Here is a 17868-nt window from a genome sequence, read left to right as displayed (position 1 = left end):
GAAAGCATGCCCAGAAGAACATCCAAAATGTGTCTTTCAAAAGAGACACTGATGTATGGAACAGTCTTATGGACTCTGTGGGAGAGGGAGAGGGTGGGAAGATTTGGGAGAATGGCATTGAAACATGTAAAATATCATGTATGAAACGAGATGCCAGTCCAGGTTCAACGCACGATACTGGATGCTTGGGGCTAGTGCACTGGGACGACCCAGAGGGATGGTTTGGGGAGGGAGGAGGGAGGAGGGTTCAGGATGGGGAACACATGTATACCTGTGATGGATTCATTTTGATATTTGGCAAAACTAATACAATTATGTAAAGTTTAAAAATAAAATAAAAAAAAATAAAAATTAAAAAAACAAAAACAAAAAAACAAAATGTGTCTTTCAGAACGAGTAGAGTCATCAAGGAGAGGGAAGAAAAGGAGGTAGGCAGAGGGCTTAGGAAAAGAGGCCCAGGGCTAAGATTCAGCGTGGCGTGCCGTAGTTGTGCCTCTGCATCAGCAGGATTGACACCTCTGAAACCCTGAATCCCGTCTTTCATTGGCTTCCACCGCAGGCTCCAAGCAAGAGCCACAGACAGAGCATAGACGGAGCAAGCCCACTTTATCATTACCAGCGGCTACTCTGTTATCTGAAGCTCCTGAGCTGTATGGGACCATGCATTTGAGTTAGCAGCCCTGCTTTAAGTGGAGGGAAAATAAGGAAGGATCTGGCTTCTCATATTCCACCAGCCCCAGAGCTCAAGAGCATCAACAACCACCTAAAGGAAGAATCAAAGCTAAGAAGAAGATCCAGAAAATCCTTCAGAAGGAAGCATGAAGTTTTAACAATCGACTTTTTCAAGCCTTTCCTGGAAAGTTTCAGCCTCCAACCCAGCACCCCTGCTGTTTCTCCTTTCTTTATCCTGGTGGGATAAGGTTGCAGATGACCATCCGATTTCCCAGACTCAGCAGTTTCAAGCCACCCTGTTCTGTCCATCTCTCCCTCTCTTAGGATGTGCCCTTTCCGAAGAGAATTTGTAATCCCTTACGTAAATAGGTTTCCGAGGCAGACGCGTCTTTCCAGTTGGCTAGATACAAACAAGGAGAAGGCAATGGCACCCCACTCCAGTACTCTTGCCTGGAAAATCCCATGGACCAAGGAGCCTGGTTGGCTGCAGTCCATGGGGTCGCTAAGAGTCAGACATGACTGAGGGACTTCACTTTCACTTTTCACTTTCATGCATTGGAGAAGGAAATGGCAACCCACTCCAGTGTTCTTGCCTAGTGGGCTGCCGTCTATGGGGTCACACAGAGTTGGACACTACTGAAGTGACTTAGCAGCAGTAGCAGCAGCAAATACAAACAAGACATGTCTAACTTCAAACAGGGACTCATAATAAAGTTCGTGCTGAGCTTCAGTGATAAGCTGGCTGGGGTGCTACCTTCTCAAGAGGAGAAGCAGAATGGTAGATGAGACTGAGGATTTGGTTTTGGAAATGTTGATTTTTGAGGCACTTCATAGGATGGGCTTCCCAGATAGAATTAGTGGTAGAGAACCCACCAGCCAATGCCAGAGACATAAGAGACACAAGTTCAATCCCTGAGTAGAAAGATCCCCTGGAGGAGGACATGGCAACCTACTCCAGTATTCTTGTCTAGAGAATCCCATGGTCAGAGAAGCCTGGTTACAGTCCATCGGGTCTCAATGAGTCGGGCACCACTGAAGCAACTGATCACATAGGATGCAAAGGAAAGGTGACCAACAGATGTTTGGATATTTGAACCTGAAATTCAAAAGAAAGGTCATGGCTGAAGATATTATTTGGGACTCCTCAGTATACCCGAGTAACTAAAACATAAAGTCGACCAGATTACTCAGAGTAATGAGTAATAGAATGAGAAGAGATGCAGACCAGCAAAAAACCCTGGGGAAGAGCAACACGCAGGATGTTCATAAAAGGGTGTCCATGCAGAAAGGGTGTCCATGAAGGAGGCAAAAAAGATGGTCAGAGAGAAGAGCCAAGAGGGCCACTGAAGCCCAGATGTGGACCCTTCAGTGAGTCCTGGGAAAGAACTCACCAGTTTATTCCTTCAGCCAATACTTATTGCACACAGTCTCCACGCCAGGCACCATTCCAGACCCTCTGGATACAGCAGAGAGAAAACAACAAAATCCCCACCCAGATAAGAATGACACTCTGATGTCAGTGTGGCAAAGAGGTCCAGAGAGATAAAGAATAAATAGAGTCTGATGGATTGAAAGTTAGATTGGCTTTGGTGAACAATGAGCGCTTTCCAACAACAATAAGCTCAGAAGACAGATTCCAATGCTCTGAGAACAAACCTGATGTGAAGGAGTAGAGATGGTGCGTGTACCCTTTTCTTTTGAGAAGTCATATAAAAAGGCAGGAGCCAAGGGGCACTTGATAGATAGCACGGTTCAAATGAGTGCTTGTTTTCCTTTGCCTGATAGATTCTTGCATGCATTCTTGCAAGTATGTGTAGGCTAGCTGCCACAGAAAAGGAGCCTGGAAATGTGAGGAAGCAGAAGATTTGAAGAGACGGTATGTGATGGAGTCCACTTCTGAGGCCGGCAGAAGAGACTCCTCCTATAGTCACTGCAGAGTCTTTGCAAATTAAGGACTGCTCAAGTATTCATTTAGGAGTGAGCTTTTCTTTCCCTCTTCTTTTTTCTAGTGATCACTAAAATAGCATCTAAATTTCAAAAGAGGCATAGGGTAGCATATATGTCTCACAGAGTGTGTTATATAAGAGGGAATGAGATGTCTTCTTTCTTTCCTCCTCTTGCACCCCTTTGGCACACTTCCTTGTCCTCTCGCACCCCTCATAACATACTCATATGTGGCTACATATGGACACAAACAGAACCCAGACTGGCCTTCCGGCCTGTTCAGAGTCCTGCTGCCACAGCTGTCCACCTCATCAGGTCCTTATCTAGGGGCACTAAAGTGCAAAATGCTCCAGGCAGCAGCGGTGTTTGGGGTTCTCCAGGGCCCCCCGCTTGCAGCTGCAGGGGACCAGGCAGCGCCTGGCAACCACTGAGAGCAGAAGCGGGTGCACATCTTTACGGGTCCCCCAGCCGGCAGCGTGGAGCACTGACCTCCACTGCTCACAGACAGACACAAGACCGTCCCCAGCCTCTAGGATCCTTCCCCAAAGCAGAGCTTTCAGGCTGAGTATGCAGATTTATAAAGAGCAGAGAGAGAGCTGCAGGCTAATCCTCCACCCCAGCTCCCCCGCCCAGCCCCACAGCATCTCTCTAAATGAAGACAGGACTGATTGTAGGGAATCGCTCTGATATGACTCAGGGCAGACCCAGCAGGGAGGCCACCCCGAGGTTCTCTCTGCCTTAGCCCAAAGGACAGAGACGGTGCGGAGGACGCCGTCCTTCCTGGCTTCCCCGGGGACCAACTAACCATGGATCAGGCATTTTCAGGGCCTCAGACGAGCGCCCTGAGTTCTCCAGGACACATCTACATAGCTCCTTCCTTCCTGATACAGTAGTCAAAACAAATCCTATCTCCCCGGGTTGGTGATGTCAGCCTCCAGCCATACACCTGAGGTCACAGTCCAAGTCCTAAACTATCACAGCCTAAAAGAACATGACAGAACATCTTTAAAAAGCAAATAAAAGAAAACAGCTAGAGGTTTGTGTATGTATGTATCTGCATATATCAGCATTATGTATATATACACACATAAATATCAATATGTGTGTATATCAGTATATCAGATATATATATGATACATTTATATATTTAAACACACACACAGACACACCCTAAATAATAAATGTGCACCAAGAAAGACAGAAAATAAATGCTTACCGACATAACACAGACTAGCAAATGGGAGTTTGGGCTTTAAAAAAATTACTTCTAACGTGGTTTGTTTATGATTACAAAAACAACCAGATGGAAAGCAATCTGGGGAAAAAATCTGTTTCATCACTGGAGTGAACAAACACAATTAAAATGCGAAAAACATGAAGTCTTATGAAGCTGAACAGAACAAGGGCTTTTTTTCTTTTTTAAAATGGTGATTGGATGAATTACTGCCACCTAAATTCCAATAATCTCTTGAGACTCAATATCCCTTACAGCATCAGCTGCAGGCAAAGGAAAAAGTGCTGGCTGATTTGACATCAATCATTAATATTCATTTTTATCTTGCCACAGCTGGAGCAACTGTGGTCTGCCGTCTTCACTTTCCTTGTGGTGAAGTATTTCCTTTGAAGAAAGCAGGGTTGGCAAGCTCCCCACATTCATTTGCTCATTCATTTTCCTCTTAAAAGAGAAAAAAAAAAAAATCCATAGAGTTCTCAACTGATTTTTGAGTAACCTGAGTTGAAACAATGAACTGAACAATTGACATCAATTTATTGTTACTGTACAGTTTTTTTTTCTTTTTAAAGCCATGTGGGTATTCTCAGTAAAAGAACCTTTTAAAAAAATTGATTATACTGCAAGTAATGGAGTTTTTTTTTTTTTTTTTTTTAAGTAAAATCATAGAGTAATTTTGCCATCATGTGTGCATGCTAAGTTGTTTCAGTCGTGTCCAACTCTTCGCGAACCTATGGACTGGAGCCTGTCAGACTCCCCTGTCCATGAAATTCTCCAGGCAAGAACACTGGAGCAGGTTGCCATGCCCTCCTTCAGGGAATCTTCCCCACTCAGGGATTGAATCCGCGTCTCTTATGTCTCTGGCGATTGGCAGGTGGGTTCTTTACCACTAGTGTCACTTTGATGAAAAAGATATCTAGAATTAATCCAGATAGGAAAAATGCAGCAGAGGATAGAAAGTCAATTTCCATGTTCTTCCCTTTGTTTATCACAACAGGATGCGGTACACTACCCAGCCATCCACGCTCCCGCTCTAAGAATGCAAAGACAGGGTGATAGCGTACGCCAGTGGAATACTAAGAGTATTTTAAAGCTCAGAGGCAAACTGCATTTACTAACTCTTGATTTTTTTCTCCTTATACCTACCGACTGGTGATTTCATTTATAATATATGAACATTTTTCCTTTATTTTTTAGTCAATTCATATTTTTATTATCAAGCTTATCTTTAATACATATTTTATGTAAAAATGAAAACATATCCATTACCCTGCCACACTTATATATCATTTTAAGCATTTGGATTCTTACACATTAATTTTTAAATTAATTTTTATTAACCCTGTATTTTCCCAGGAGGAATGGATAAGTCTTCACTATTTAAGTGTTACCATGACTCTATAGAACATTACTACTGAAAATAGTGAAGATTGACTGTATTTGTATGCTCTGTTTAAAATCTTTAAAAACTCTTCTTTATTGCAAAGTTTATATTCCTAAACTTGCCATTCAGGGCATATACTTTATGCCCAACTTTAGCCTTATCTTTGACTAATCCCCAGTGTGACCTTCTGTTGCCAAGATTCACTATGATTGTAAGAGACAGCTGGTTGAAATAAACACCTCAACCTCTGCCAGCAGAAGGCTATCTGGTGGGGAAAACAGAGTCTGCTTTAAGTTAAAATATTATGGCACAAAGGCCCTCATTTCTCAGGCACCTAGAGAAAGGCTCTTGTTCTTTAACTTTTCTTGGCAGTAGGTTATCAGGGTTGTTGTTTCCAAAAAACTGTTTTGTTGTTACCATGTTACTGCTTCATTCATAGTCATATAGCCAAGTTGGGCTACAGTCATTCCCATTGATGTGAGCTCCTAGCACTGACATTAAACTCTCTGAGATCATGGTCTGTCCTTAAGCCAGAAGTAGTTCCAGCAAATACAACCCAATAGTGATATCACAGAGTGGAGTCTTTATGGGTGAGAACACACATTTTAAATCAGTTTCCAGAGATTTCTGGCTTTAAGAACTACAGATCATGGGACTTGGACACGTGTGCAGCTCCAGGTAGATTCTTGCTGTAATGTCAACCTTGTCCATTCCCCCAGCCCCTCCTGAGCTTGCTGTGTCTTTACAGTGTGTGTGACAGTGCTGGGGGAATACACAGTCCATGGCCCCCACACTTCTCTCTCTGCTGATGATGCAGAGGCAGCATCCGCATGCCAAGTAGCATAGCTGTCCAAGGGCTCCAGACAGTGACCAGCAGCAAGATCACTGGTAGCACCAGGAGGAATGAGGGAAGCAACTGCAGCGGGGATCAGGCTCAGTGTAGGTGTGACATGATGCTCCTTCCCCCGGGTACTTTCAAGGGAGCTGAGATCTCGTTCCACACCATGTATGGACAAGTCTCTCCAGTAGACCCCGCTGCTTACATAATTAAGTCCAAATTCTTCAGCCTCAGACTCATAAGCTGTGTGCCAGACCCCCTACCTCATCACCTCCTTCTGTCCCCTGCCCCCTCAACCACTCTCTGTTCTCCAAGCTCATCACTTCTGGTCCAGTCTCCATTCACTGCTCTTGTGAGGATGGCCTTTCTCTTTCTCTGGATGGTTAGTTCCTCTAACCTATCTTCCCCTCTGAGCAGCTTTCCCAGAACCACTCAGGCCACCAAAGTTACTCACATCTTCCCGGGTCTCCTGTTGCCCCTTCTTATCCTGCATTCTGGAACCACCTGTATTGAATTGTAATGATTTATTTTCATGTATGCCTCCTTAACTAGAGAAGGAAATGGCAACCCACTCCAGTATTCTTGCCTGTAGAATCTCATGGACAGAGGAGCCTGGCTGGCTATGGTACATGGGGTCGCAGAAGAGTCGGACCCGACTGAACTGGCTTAGCACGCACATCTCCTCAACTAGCATGCAGGTCTCCTGAGGGCAGGAAGTGAGTCTTTCTCCTCTTTGTGTCTCTGATGTCCGCCATGCCTGTCATGTGTAGGTGCCCAGGGTATTCTGATGATTAAATGCTTGAATACAGGGAGACATTTTTGAGATGTTAATTGATGTACATTGGCCTTGGTTGTTGCATGGCTGTGTTAAGTCTGGCTGGTTCAGAAGGTGGAGTCCCTTCTACATTTAACACAAGAGAAGTTCCAACCACACACTACGAGGAGATGGAAGGCCCATCCCATTCACTCCAAGAGAGAGGGAAGGAGAAAAAAAGATGGAGGGCGGGGAAACACACACACTTAGGCCAAGATGTTCTGGCCTCTTCTCAAATGAGATGCCAAAGAAGCGGCTGCTGCTAGTTGAGAGGAAAGCGAAAGCAGAGGGATCTTGTGCCCCACTCCTGGGTTAGAATTCTGGAAGGAGACACACAGGGTTCAGTTCAGTTCAGTTCAGTTCAGTCGCTGAGTCGTGTCCAACTCTTTGCGACCCCATGAATCGCACCACGCCAGGCCTCCCTGTCCATCATAAACTCCCGGTGTTCACCCAGACTCAAGTCCATCGAGTCGGTGATGCCATCCAGCCATCTCATCCTCTGGCGTCCCCTTCTCATCCTGCCCTCAATCCCTCCCAGCATCAGAGTCTTTTCCAGTGAGTCAGCACTTCGCATGAGGTGGCCAAAGTACTGGAGTTTCAGCTTCAGCATCATTCCTTCCAAAGAAATCCCAGGGCTGATCTCCTTCAGAATGGACTGGTTGGATCTCCTTGCAGTCCAAGGGACTCTCAAGAGTCTTCTCCAACACCACAGTTCAAAAGCATCAAGTCTTCAGCGCTCAGCCTTCTTCACGGTCCAACTCTCACATCCATACATGACCACAGGAAAAACCATAGCCTTGACTAGACGAACCTTTGTTGGCAAAGTAATGTCTCTGCTTTTCAATATGCTATCTAGGTTGGCAATAACTTTCCTTCCAAGGAGTAAGCGTCTTTTAATTTCATGGCTGCAGTCACCATCTGCAGTGATTTTGGAGCCCCCCAAAATAAAGTCTGACACTGTTTCCACTGTTTTCCCATCTATTTCCCATGAAGTGGTGGGACCGGATGCCATGATCTTCGTTTTCTGAATGTTGAGCTTTAAGCCAACTTTTTCACTCTCCACTTTCACTTTCATCAAGAGGCTTTTGAGTTCCTCTTCACTTTGCCATAAGGGTGGTGTCATCTGCATATCTGAGGTTATTGGTATTTCTCCCGGCAATCTTTATTCCATTTGTGCTTCTTCCAGTCCAGCGTTTCTCATGATGTACTCTGCATATAAGTTAAATAAACAGGGTGACAATATCCAGCCTTGATGTACTCCTTTTCCTATTTGGAACCAGTCTGTTGTTCCATGTCCAGTTCTAACTGTTGCTTCCTGACCTGCATACAAATTTCTCAAGAGGCAGGTCAGGTGGTCTGGTATTCCCATCTCTTTCAGAATTTTCCACAGTTGATTGTGATCCACACAGTCAAAGGCTTTAGCATAGTCAATAAAGCAGAAATAGATGTTTTTCTGGAACTCTCTTGCTTTTTCCATGATCCAGCGGATGTTGGCAATTTGGTCTCTGGTTCCTCTGCCTTTTCTAAAACCAGCTTGAACATCAGGAAGTTCACGGTTCATGTATTGCTGAAGCCTGGCTTGGATAATTTTGAGCATTACTTTACTAGCGTGTGAGATGAGTGCAATTGTGTGGTAGTTTGAACATTCTTTGGCATTGCCTTTCTTTGGGATTGGAGTGAAAACTGACCTTTTCCAGTCCTGTGGCCACTGCTGAGTTTTCCAAATTTGCTGGCATATTGAGTGTAGCACTTTCACAGCATCATCTTTCAGGATTTGGAATAGCTCAACTGGAATTCCATCACCTCCACTAGCTTTGTTCGTAGTGATGCTTTCTAAGGCCCACTTGACTTCACATTCCAGGATGTCTAGCTCTAGGTCAGCGATCACACCATTGTGATTATCTGGGTCATGAAGATCTTTTTTGTACAGTTCTGTGTATTCTTGCCACCTCTTCTTAATATCTTCTGCTTCTGTTAGGTCCATACCATTTCTGTCCTTTATCGAGCCCATCTTTGCATGAAATGTTCCCTTGATATCTCTGATTTTCTTGAAGAGATCTCTAGTCTTCCCCATTCTGTTGTTTTCCTCTATTTCTTTGCATTGATCACTGAGGAAGGCTTTCCTATCTCTTCTTGTCATTCTTTGGAACTCTGCATTCAGATGTGTATACTTTTCCTTTTCTCCTTTGCTTTTCGCTTCTCTTCTTTTCATAGCTATTTGTAAGCCCTCCCCAGACAGCCATTTTGCTTTTCTGCATTTCTTTTCCATGGGGATGGTCTTGATCCCTGTCTCCTGTACAATGTCACAAACCTCATTCCATAGTTCATCAGGCACTCTATCTATCAGATCTAGGCCCTTAAATCTATTTCTCACTTCCACTGTATAATCATAAGGGATTTGATTTGGGTCCTACCTGAATGGTCTAATGGTTTTCCCTACTTTCTTCAATTTAATTCTGAATTTGGCAATAAGGAGTTCATGATCTGAGCCACAGTCAGCTCCTGGTCTTGTTTTTGTGGACTGTATACAGCTTCTCCATCTTTGGCTGCAAAGAACATAATCAATCTGATTTTGGTTTGACCATCTGGTGATGTCCATGTGTAGAATCTTCTCATGTGTTGTTGAAAGAGGGTGTTTGTTATGCCCAGTGCATTTTCTTGGCAAAACTCTATTAGTCTGCCCTGCTTCATTCCGTATTCCAAGGCCAAATTTGTCTGTTACTCCAGGTGTTCTTGACTTCCTACTTTTGCATTCCAGTCCCCTATAATGAAAAGGACATCTTTTTTGGGTGTTAGTTCTAAAAGGTCTTGTAGGTCTTCATAGAACTGTTCAACTTCAGCTTCTTCAGCATTACTGGTTGGGGCATAGACTTGGATTACTGTGATATTGAATGGTTTGCCTTGGAAACGAACAGAGATAATTCTGTCGTTTTTGAGATTGCATCCAAGTCCTGCATTTCAGACTCTTTTATTGACCATGATGGCTACTCCATTTCTTCTGAGGGATTCCTGCCTGCAGTAGTAGATATAATGGTCATCTGAGTTAAATTCACCCATTCGCTGATTCCTAGAATGTCGACATTCACTCTTGCCATCTCTTGTTTGACCACTTCCAATTTGCCTTGATTCATGGACCTGACATTCCGGGTTCCTATGCAATATTGCTCTTTACAGCATCAGACCTTGCTTCTATCACCAGTCACATCCACAGCTGGGTATTGTTTTTGCTTTGGCTCCATCCCTTCATTCTTTCTGGAGTTATTTTTCCACTGATCTCCAGTAATGAAAAGGCAAAATGATAGGATACTGAAAGAGGAACTCCCCAGGTCAGTAGGTGCCCAATATGCTACTAGAGATCAGTGGAGAAATAACTCCAGAAAGAATGAAGGGATGGAGCCAAAGCAAAAACACACAGGGTGGCCCCATGCACACAGCAGGCACACACACCTCGAGGAGGCCTAAGACCCCCTCCTCTGTGGTGTCAGGGGATTCCAACATTCCTGAAGCCCCTTTGGTAACTATCAGGCATCTGAATGGTAGCTGCCATGATGGTCACAGAGGCATATCTGTGCAGAGGCCGCGGCATGGACAACTTAAGCCAAAGGTCAACTGCAGAACTTGGCTGAGACATAGAGGCCATACCTGTGAGAGCAGAGGAGAGGACTGGTCTGCAAGGGAGGACGACCAGGCCCTCAGGCTTCCGCCAAGAGAACAGGCCTCAGTTCACCAGCCTCAGGCTTCAGTGCAGGTACTGGTAGAGCCCCAGTGACCAGGAGGACACCTGGAGGATCTGATGAAGTCCAGAAGGCCCCTGAGGTCTCTCTGTCTCTGAGCCCGAGATCCTCTTCCCCCTCTACAAAATCATATCCATACATGGCAGTAGTTTCTGCCTTGGGAAGACCAAGGATTGAGAATAAAATCTAAAAGATACAATACTTACATAGAAAAGATCAAGTTAAATCATTAAAAGCAATGAAAGAAGGTATACTACTGGCCAGAGAGGGGTTCTCACCTCAGCTTTATCAAAAGAGGTGACAGCTTGAGATGAGGATTTACCCAGCTAAACAGAGAACTCTATTTTAGGGGGTGTATGAATTGTTGCATGTGAATGTTGCAACCCTTCTATAAAGGAAAGAAAGACAGACAAAAAAGAAGGGGTCAGGCAAATATATCTAATGAGAAAAGCACCCAGAAGAACACAGTGATGGTGTCCCTTTGCACACAGGAAGAGGCCTCTGGTATATATTTTCATGCCTTTCTCTCTTGTGAGGGATCCATTCTTTCCCAAAACCCTGTGAAAAGAAGAAACGGAGCCACAGACACCATGACTCTGGGTTTCAAAAGCCAGCTGCCACTACCGCCACTCCTGCCAGATGTAATTTGCCTCGTGGCTGCCCCTCACTGTCACTTTCAGAAGCGGTGTGAGTGCGTGTGCATGTGCACACGTGTACACACATTTATCTATGCATGGATGCGTGCCGTTTTTATTCATCTTTGGGCTGGACAGCCTTAGGGAATCATAGTCCAACATCCACAGTCTACAATGAAAGAGGACTTGCCACTCACCTTGTGGCTGTACCAGCTTCCTGACACCGTGAACTCCCAGGTCTAGCCTGTGGGCTCTGTTGCCCGTTCCTATCTTTGCCTGTCCTGGCAAGAAGGCATCTGGACTGATGCAAAACCCAAGCATGGAGCTTTCAGTCTCCTGCTCTGTGTGGCTTCTCTGACTGAATTCGGAATCTGGCTTCATAGACCTTGCAATCTGTACTAGAAGCTCCAGCACTGGTCTCTCTCGAGTTAGGAAGAACACTGGCCACTTCAGTTTCCTGCAAAGCCTCGACTGCTCAGCTCGCAATAGGTGATTTCCCCCTATCCAGCCCAGGGTTTCTCAGGTGGCAAAGTTGGTAAACTCCTGCCAATGCAGGAGACACAAGAGACGCAGGTTCGATCCCTGGGTCAGGAAGATCCCCTGGAGAAGGAAGTGACAACCCACTCCAGTAGCTAGTTACCACATATATGTGCAGGCACCACGAAGGGTGTAACATGCACCGATTAATCCTCCAAGAACCCTAAGATACTGCTGTTTTACAAATAGGAAAACTGATGTGTAGAAGGGTTTTGCCCAAAGCCATGAAGCTAGTAAATTTGGAATCCAAACCTGAATCTATCTCTGCTTGATTCCTGGGCTTCCCTGGTGGCTCAGCAGTTAAAAAAAAGAATCTGCCTGCAATGCAGGAGATGCACAGAAGATGCAGTTTGATTCCTGAGTCGGGAAGATCTCTTGGAGGAGGGCATGGCAACCCACTCCAGTATTCTTGCCTGGAGAATCTTGTGGACAGAGCGGGTTGCAAAGAGTCAGACACGACTGAAGCAACTGAACTCACAGCACAGCACAGCACACACTGCTTGATTCCCACGCCAGCATGCTCAACTCAACATCAGACTGCCTTCTCAGGGGGAGTCTGACAGTATTCATCCTAAAGGCATTCTCTGGTTCTGAAATCACTTCCCAACAATTTCCAGACAAACCCCCACACTCTGAAGCTTGATCTCACAATTCATCCTAATGCACAATGTGGTTTTCTCCCCCTTACTTACGTGGTATTGTCAAAGGGCAATTTTTTAAAGGGTAAAATCATGACACTCATGTTATTATAAAATGAATACTAATAAAAGATTTTATCTGAATAATTAATCAAAGATGGAACCAGTAAGATATTTTTAATACAGCCACCTCAAATAATTCAAAGTACCACACATAGACAGGCAATCTGAAATGCTGCAATGAACTTAACATGCCCACAAAACTGGTCAAGATCCACCACATGATAATAAATTGCATCTGACACCACACTTGCATTTCTCTGGACATTAGTCACTTTCACTATAAGCATTTTCTACAAGCTAGAGCACAAAATACCTCAAAGACAATGAAAGCTGGGGATAAGTCAGAAGAGTGGGCTACACAGGGCACTCAGAGGTCTTCTGCATTTTTCCTGGATTCCTGTACATAATACTTTGTTATATCAACGTATCATAATGTAATCACTATTCACACACATACACACACATGGGTCTAAATTCAAGTTGTGGAGGAATATTTTCTCTTCGGAATTAACATAACAGAATCACCTGGTTCTGTGACCCTCTCTAAGTGGCATCTATTAAATAAGCATCACACAACCAATTATGCATTATTGCCAAAGAATCCCCCCAAATCATAGATTATTAGCTTTCCCCCCAAAATGTGTCATGAGCAGATTGTACTAGACAATCAGCTCTTATCTTTTATGTTGTCCATGCTTATATGGCCATCAATCATAGGATATTCACAGAGAGGATGTTTTGAAGCCCTGATTAAATATTTTGACTAGGAACCTGCCTTTGCTTTAATAGAATGTCCTAGCTCAAAACAAATATTTACCAAAAATACTTCCTAAAGGAGGATATGATTCTATCTTTAAGAAACCACCAGTTTCTTCTTTCCCCAGATACCTGTTTCCTGCCTTAAGAATTTAGGCTCTTGGTCACTAGTAAAGGACATTTGCTGAGTAAAGATATATCTGAAAAAAGAAAAAAGTGAAAAACATCCCAACATGCCAAGCCCAGCTTATTCAGGAGTGAATACTTGGCAACTGGCGCACAAGATTCAAATTGCTTCAGGGTATGAACCATCTTCTTGCCTCCTAAGGGAAGTAAGTCTGAGAAAAGAATTAAAGCGCAACTACTTTGTTTGGGAGGTACAGGAAATACTTGTAGAGAGGTATGGAAGAGAATGGAGTAGCAGCAGGCAATCAAGGATGTGTGATTAAGCGCTATCACAGGGGTGACTAAAGCTTCATCTCATGGTAGGATGCTATGAAAACGCAAACCCGGAGTTATCCAAGCCAAGAGGTGACGGAGCGGGGGTAGTGTTTATATAGGACCTCCTGTGAGCCGTTGATTGAGGACTGGTCCTGAGAAGTGCTAATTCCCCCGTATTTCTAGTCTGCTGTAGGTTCTGGAAGTAAGATCTTTAGGCTGAGAGACACAGATGCTGGCACCTGGCGTCAGCCAGAGCCACCGAAGGGCTGGCAGGGAGATGAGAGGGGAAGAGTGGGCAGATACTGCTAATACCTACTCACCGTACCTGAGTCCTCTCTCCGGTGAAGCATTAACGTGCTTCAGCCTGTCTCTCGGTCTCTGCTTCCCTGCTTTTTCTCCTGCCACCAGATTTCCTGGTAGCAGAAAGAGAGCACGCACCGCGCTGGCGCAGAACTTATCACCTTGGGCCGGCTCACAGGTCACTGGTCGGCCTCTGGCCTGGTTGTCCTGGGATCAGGCACAGACCCCTGGCTCCTGTTTCTGAGTGCAACAGTGTCGAGTGACACAGAGCGAGACCGCTGGTGCTGGAGAATAGCCTAGGGGCCGAGAGCAGGACAGCTACTGACCACAAGCAGACGCGAGCGCCTTCCGTTCGGACACAGGTGATGGCAGGCTTAAGCCTCTGATGGATGTGCATGTTTATTTACATCCACCTCAGCTGGGGAAGAGATGAGGCCATAGTCAGAATCCCTGACCTGAAGCTGGGCATTTTCATATGTATGTTTCCCCTTAGAATTTATTGTTCCTTTAGCTCGTCTTAATTTCAGATTCACATTATACTTTGCCTTTCCCATTTGTGTTTTCTCATTTGACTGTTTTCATGAACAAAAGCCTGACCTACATGCAGTAGGATTTCATGTACCAAGAATTGCTGTCACTCTTGGTTTTGAGGCGTATTCTGCATATGAACGTGGGGACCCTGTTTTCTAAGTGAACTCCTGACTCCCGTCTTCATGTTCTCTGAGACCTCCCTCTCCTCGCTATACCCTCTCCTTGTTATATTTTCTTTATAGCATTCAGCACTCTCTATAATCTTTTTTCCCATGGCTGGAGACTTTATTTTTATTTATTTTGGCCACTCTGAGTAGCATGCAGGATTTTAGTTCCCCGACTAGGGATCAAACCCATGACCCCTGCAATGGGAGCATGGAGTCTTAACCACTGGGCCACCAAGGAAGTCCCTCTACAATTTACCTTTTTTTTTTTTTTTTAACCTGACTCCTCACATAAGCTTCATGAGGGTAGATGCCCAGATGAGGTGACCAAATTAACATTTGGTGAATGACTTTATTCCTAAAGCAAGGATTTTAAAGGTTTTTCCCAGGAAGGATTGTCTTGGACTGATCCAATGGCATCCATGGCTTGGTCCCTATAGTGATTAAGACAAATTCTGGGCTGGTGACTGGCCAGGGGGTGGCATGGAATCAGCAGGCAGAACTGAAGCTGTGGCCTGGGTCTCGTCAGCTTGGCTCAGATCAGCAGAATCCCTACTTGGAGAAGGAAAGCTTGTTAGGAGCCATCCGACAGAGCTAGCAGGGTAGGGGCATGTGAGGTGGACAGTGAGCAAGACAGAAACTTCTGGCAACCGTCAGGGCGAAGGGCAAGGATCACGAACTCAGGGGGCAAGACCGGCCTCCTGGATGAAGAGAGTGGGCCCTGCCGTGGGGCCAGCCCTGGGTGAGGAGAATTCCAAGTCAGGGAAGGAATTCACAACAGCCGCACTGCTGATGGCAGCCTCCTGACCACAGCCCACACTCAGCTCCCTCAGGCCAAAATAAACAGCTGCCGCGAAGGCTTCTCTAGGAGAGCCTGAATACCACTGTCCTTCGGGAGATGCCTTGTAGAGGTTTGCTCTCATTGTCAGTGCCAAGAACCAGGACATACGCATATCACCTGTAGTCTGCTCTTCCCTTCATTTCTGTTTTTGGAAACTTACACTGGGGAGGACTTAAAAAAAAATTATAAGTAGATAAAATTAACTTCAATGTTTCCCATCCTGGCTGCTCTACACCTAAAACAGCAAATCCAACAACACGTCAGAGAATATTAAATGGTGGTTTACCTTTATGTCATTCATGAAAAAAAATCTCCTTTGGAAAAACAGTATGCCACTGAGCTTCAAAAACGCAGGACCATCAATTAATGATTATACTTCAAACTCATAAAAACAACACACTTTCATGGTCCTATGTCAGTGAATACATGGAGAAGATGTAGATTTCTGTGGTATATTAGGAAAATAGTTTTATTAGAAGCTTCAGTGTAAATAGAATTTCTAAATGTTAAGAAGGCATGCATTTGCAAGAGGAGAAAAATCCAGATGTTCAAGGCCCTGGATCAGGATGTGAAGATTGTGTTGCATTGATACATTCACTAAATAAAAGAAAATCTCTAGGGCAGATTATTCAAAGGAGAGTGACAGCAAAGAGTTCCTAAAACTCAAGTTTTTTTCTCTCTTTCTCTCTCTAGTAAGTGCACACCTATAAATTTCTTTTGTTAATTTTCAGTGCACCTTATTCTTTTTATTCAAACCCATAATTATGACAGCCTGAAATAATGTTCATTAAGTTAAATATAAAGCTTCAGAACAAAGAGCTGCTACTCAACCTCATAAAGCCCAGAGGTTTCTAACCATGTCTCCTTACTGCAAAGGAAAGGAGTTGGTTCTAAAACTACATAAATGTCACCATTAGTGGGAATGTAGATTGTGCAGCCACTGTGGAAAACAGTATGAAGGTTTCTCAGAAAATTGAAAATAGAGCTACCGTAAAAAGGTCAGTTTTCATTCCAATCCCAAAGAAAGGCAATGCCAAAGAATGCTCAAACTACCACACAATTGCACTCATCTCACACGCTAGTAAAGTAATGCTCAAAATTCTCCAAGCCAGGCTTCAGCAATATGTGAACCGTGAACTTCCTGATGTTCAAGCTGGTTTTAGAAAAGGCAGAGGAACCAGAGATCAAATTGCCAACATCCGCTGGATCATGGAAAAAGCAAGAGAGTTCCACAAAATCATCTATTTCTGCTTTATCGACTAAGCCAAAGCCTTTGACTGTGTGGATCACAATCAACTGTGGAAAATTCTGAAAGAGATGGGAATACCAGACCACCTGATCTGCCTCTTGAGAAATTTGTATGCAGGTCAGGAAGCAACAGTTAGAACTGGACATGGAACAACAGACTGGTTCCAAATAGGAAAAGGAGTATGTCAAGGCTGTATATTGTCACCCTGTTTATTTAACTTATATGCAGAGTACATCATGAGAAACATTGGACTGGAAGAAACACAAGCTGGAATCAAGATTGCCGGGAGAAATATCAATAACCTCAGATATGCAGATGACACCACCCTTATGGCAGAAAGTGAAGAGGAACTCAAAAGCCTCTTGCTGAAAGTGAAAGTGGAGAGTGAAAAAGTTGGCTTAAAGCTCAACATTCAGAAAACGAAGATCATGGCATCCGGTCCTATCACTTCATGGGAAATAGATGGGGAAACAGTGGAAACAGTGGCAGACTTTGTTTTTCTGGGCTCCAAAATCACTGCAGATGGTGACTGCAGCCATGAAATTAAAAGACGCTTACTCCTTGGAAGGAAAGTTATGACCAACCTAGATAGCATATTGAAAAGCAGAGACATTACTTTGCCAACAAAGGTCAGTCTAGTCAAGGCTATGGCTTTTCCTGCGGTCATGTATGGATGTGAGAGTTGGACTGTGAAGAAGGCTCAGTGCCAAAGAATTGATGCTTTTGAACTGTGGTGTTGGAGAAGACTCTTGAGAGTCCTTTGGACTGCAAGGAGATCCAACCAGTCCATTCTGAAGGAGATCAGCCCTGGGATTTCTTTGGAAGGAATGATACTAAAGCTGAAACTCCAGTACTTTGGCCACCTCATGCGAAGAGTTGACTCATTGGAAAAGACTGTGATGCTGGGAGGGATTGGGGGCAGGAGGAGAAGGGGACGACAGAGGATGAGATGGCTGGATGGCATCACTGACTCGATGGACATGAGTCTCAGTGAACTCTGGGAGTTGGTGATGGACAGGGAGGCCTGGTGTGCTGAGATTCATGGGGTCGCAAAGAGTCGGACACGACTGAGCAACCGATCTGATCTTGATCTGAT

The 17868-nt window shown here is 44.5% G+C and overlaps 1 long non-coding RNA gene across 1 annotated transcript in view; it reads right to left on the bottom strand.

The window, feature by feature from the left end:
- LOC113898196 overlaps positions 1–14343 on the bottom strand; it is an 84517-nt gene extending 70174 nt beyond the window's left edge. Inside the window, exon 1 of the long non-coding RNA XR_003512571.1 lies at positions 14013–14343. This is a non-coding gene — a long non-coding RNA (uncharacterized LOC113898196). The remainder of the gene's footprint in view (positions 1–14012) is intronic.
- Between the last annotated feature and the right edge of the window lie 3525 nt (positions 14344–17868).

Source organism: Bos indicus x Bos taurus, chromosome 9 (assembly GCF_003369695.1).
Source record: "Bos indicus x Bos taurus breed Angus x Brahman F1 hybrid chromosome 9, Bos_hybrid_MaternalHap_v2.0, whole genome shotgun sequence".
Taxonomy (NCBI): domain Eukaryota; kingdom Metazoa; phylum Chordata; class Mammalia; order Artiodactyla; family Bovidae; genus Bos; species Bos indicus x Bos taurus.
Note: the sequence above shows the minus strand (reverse complement) of the source record. Positions and strands in the feature narration are given on the sequence as shown.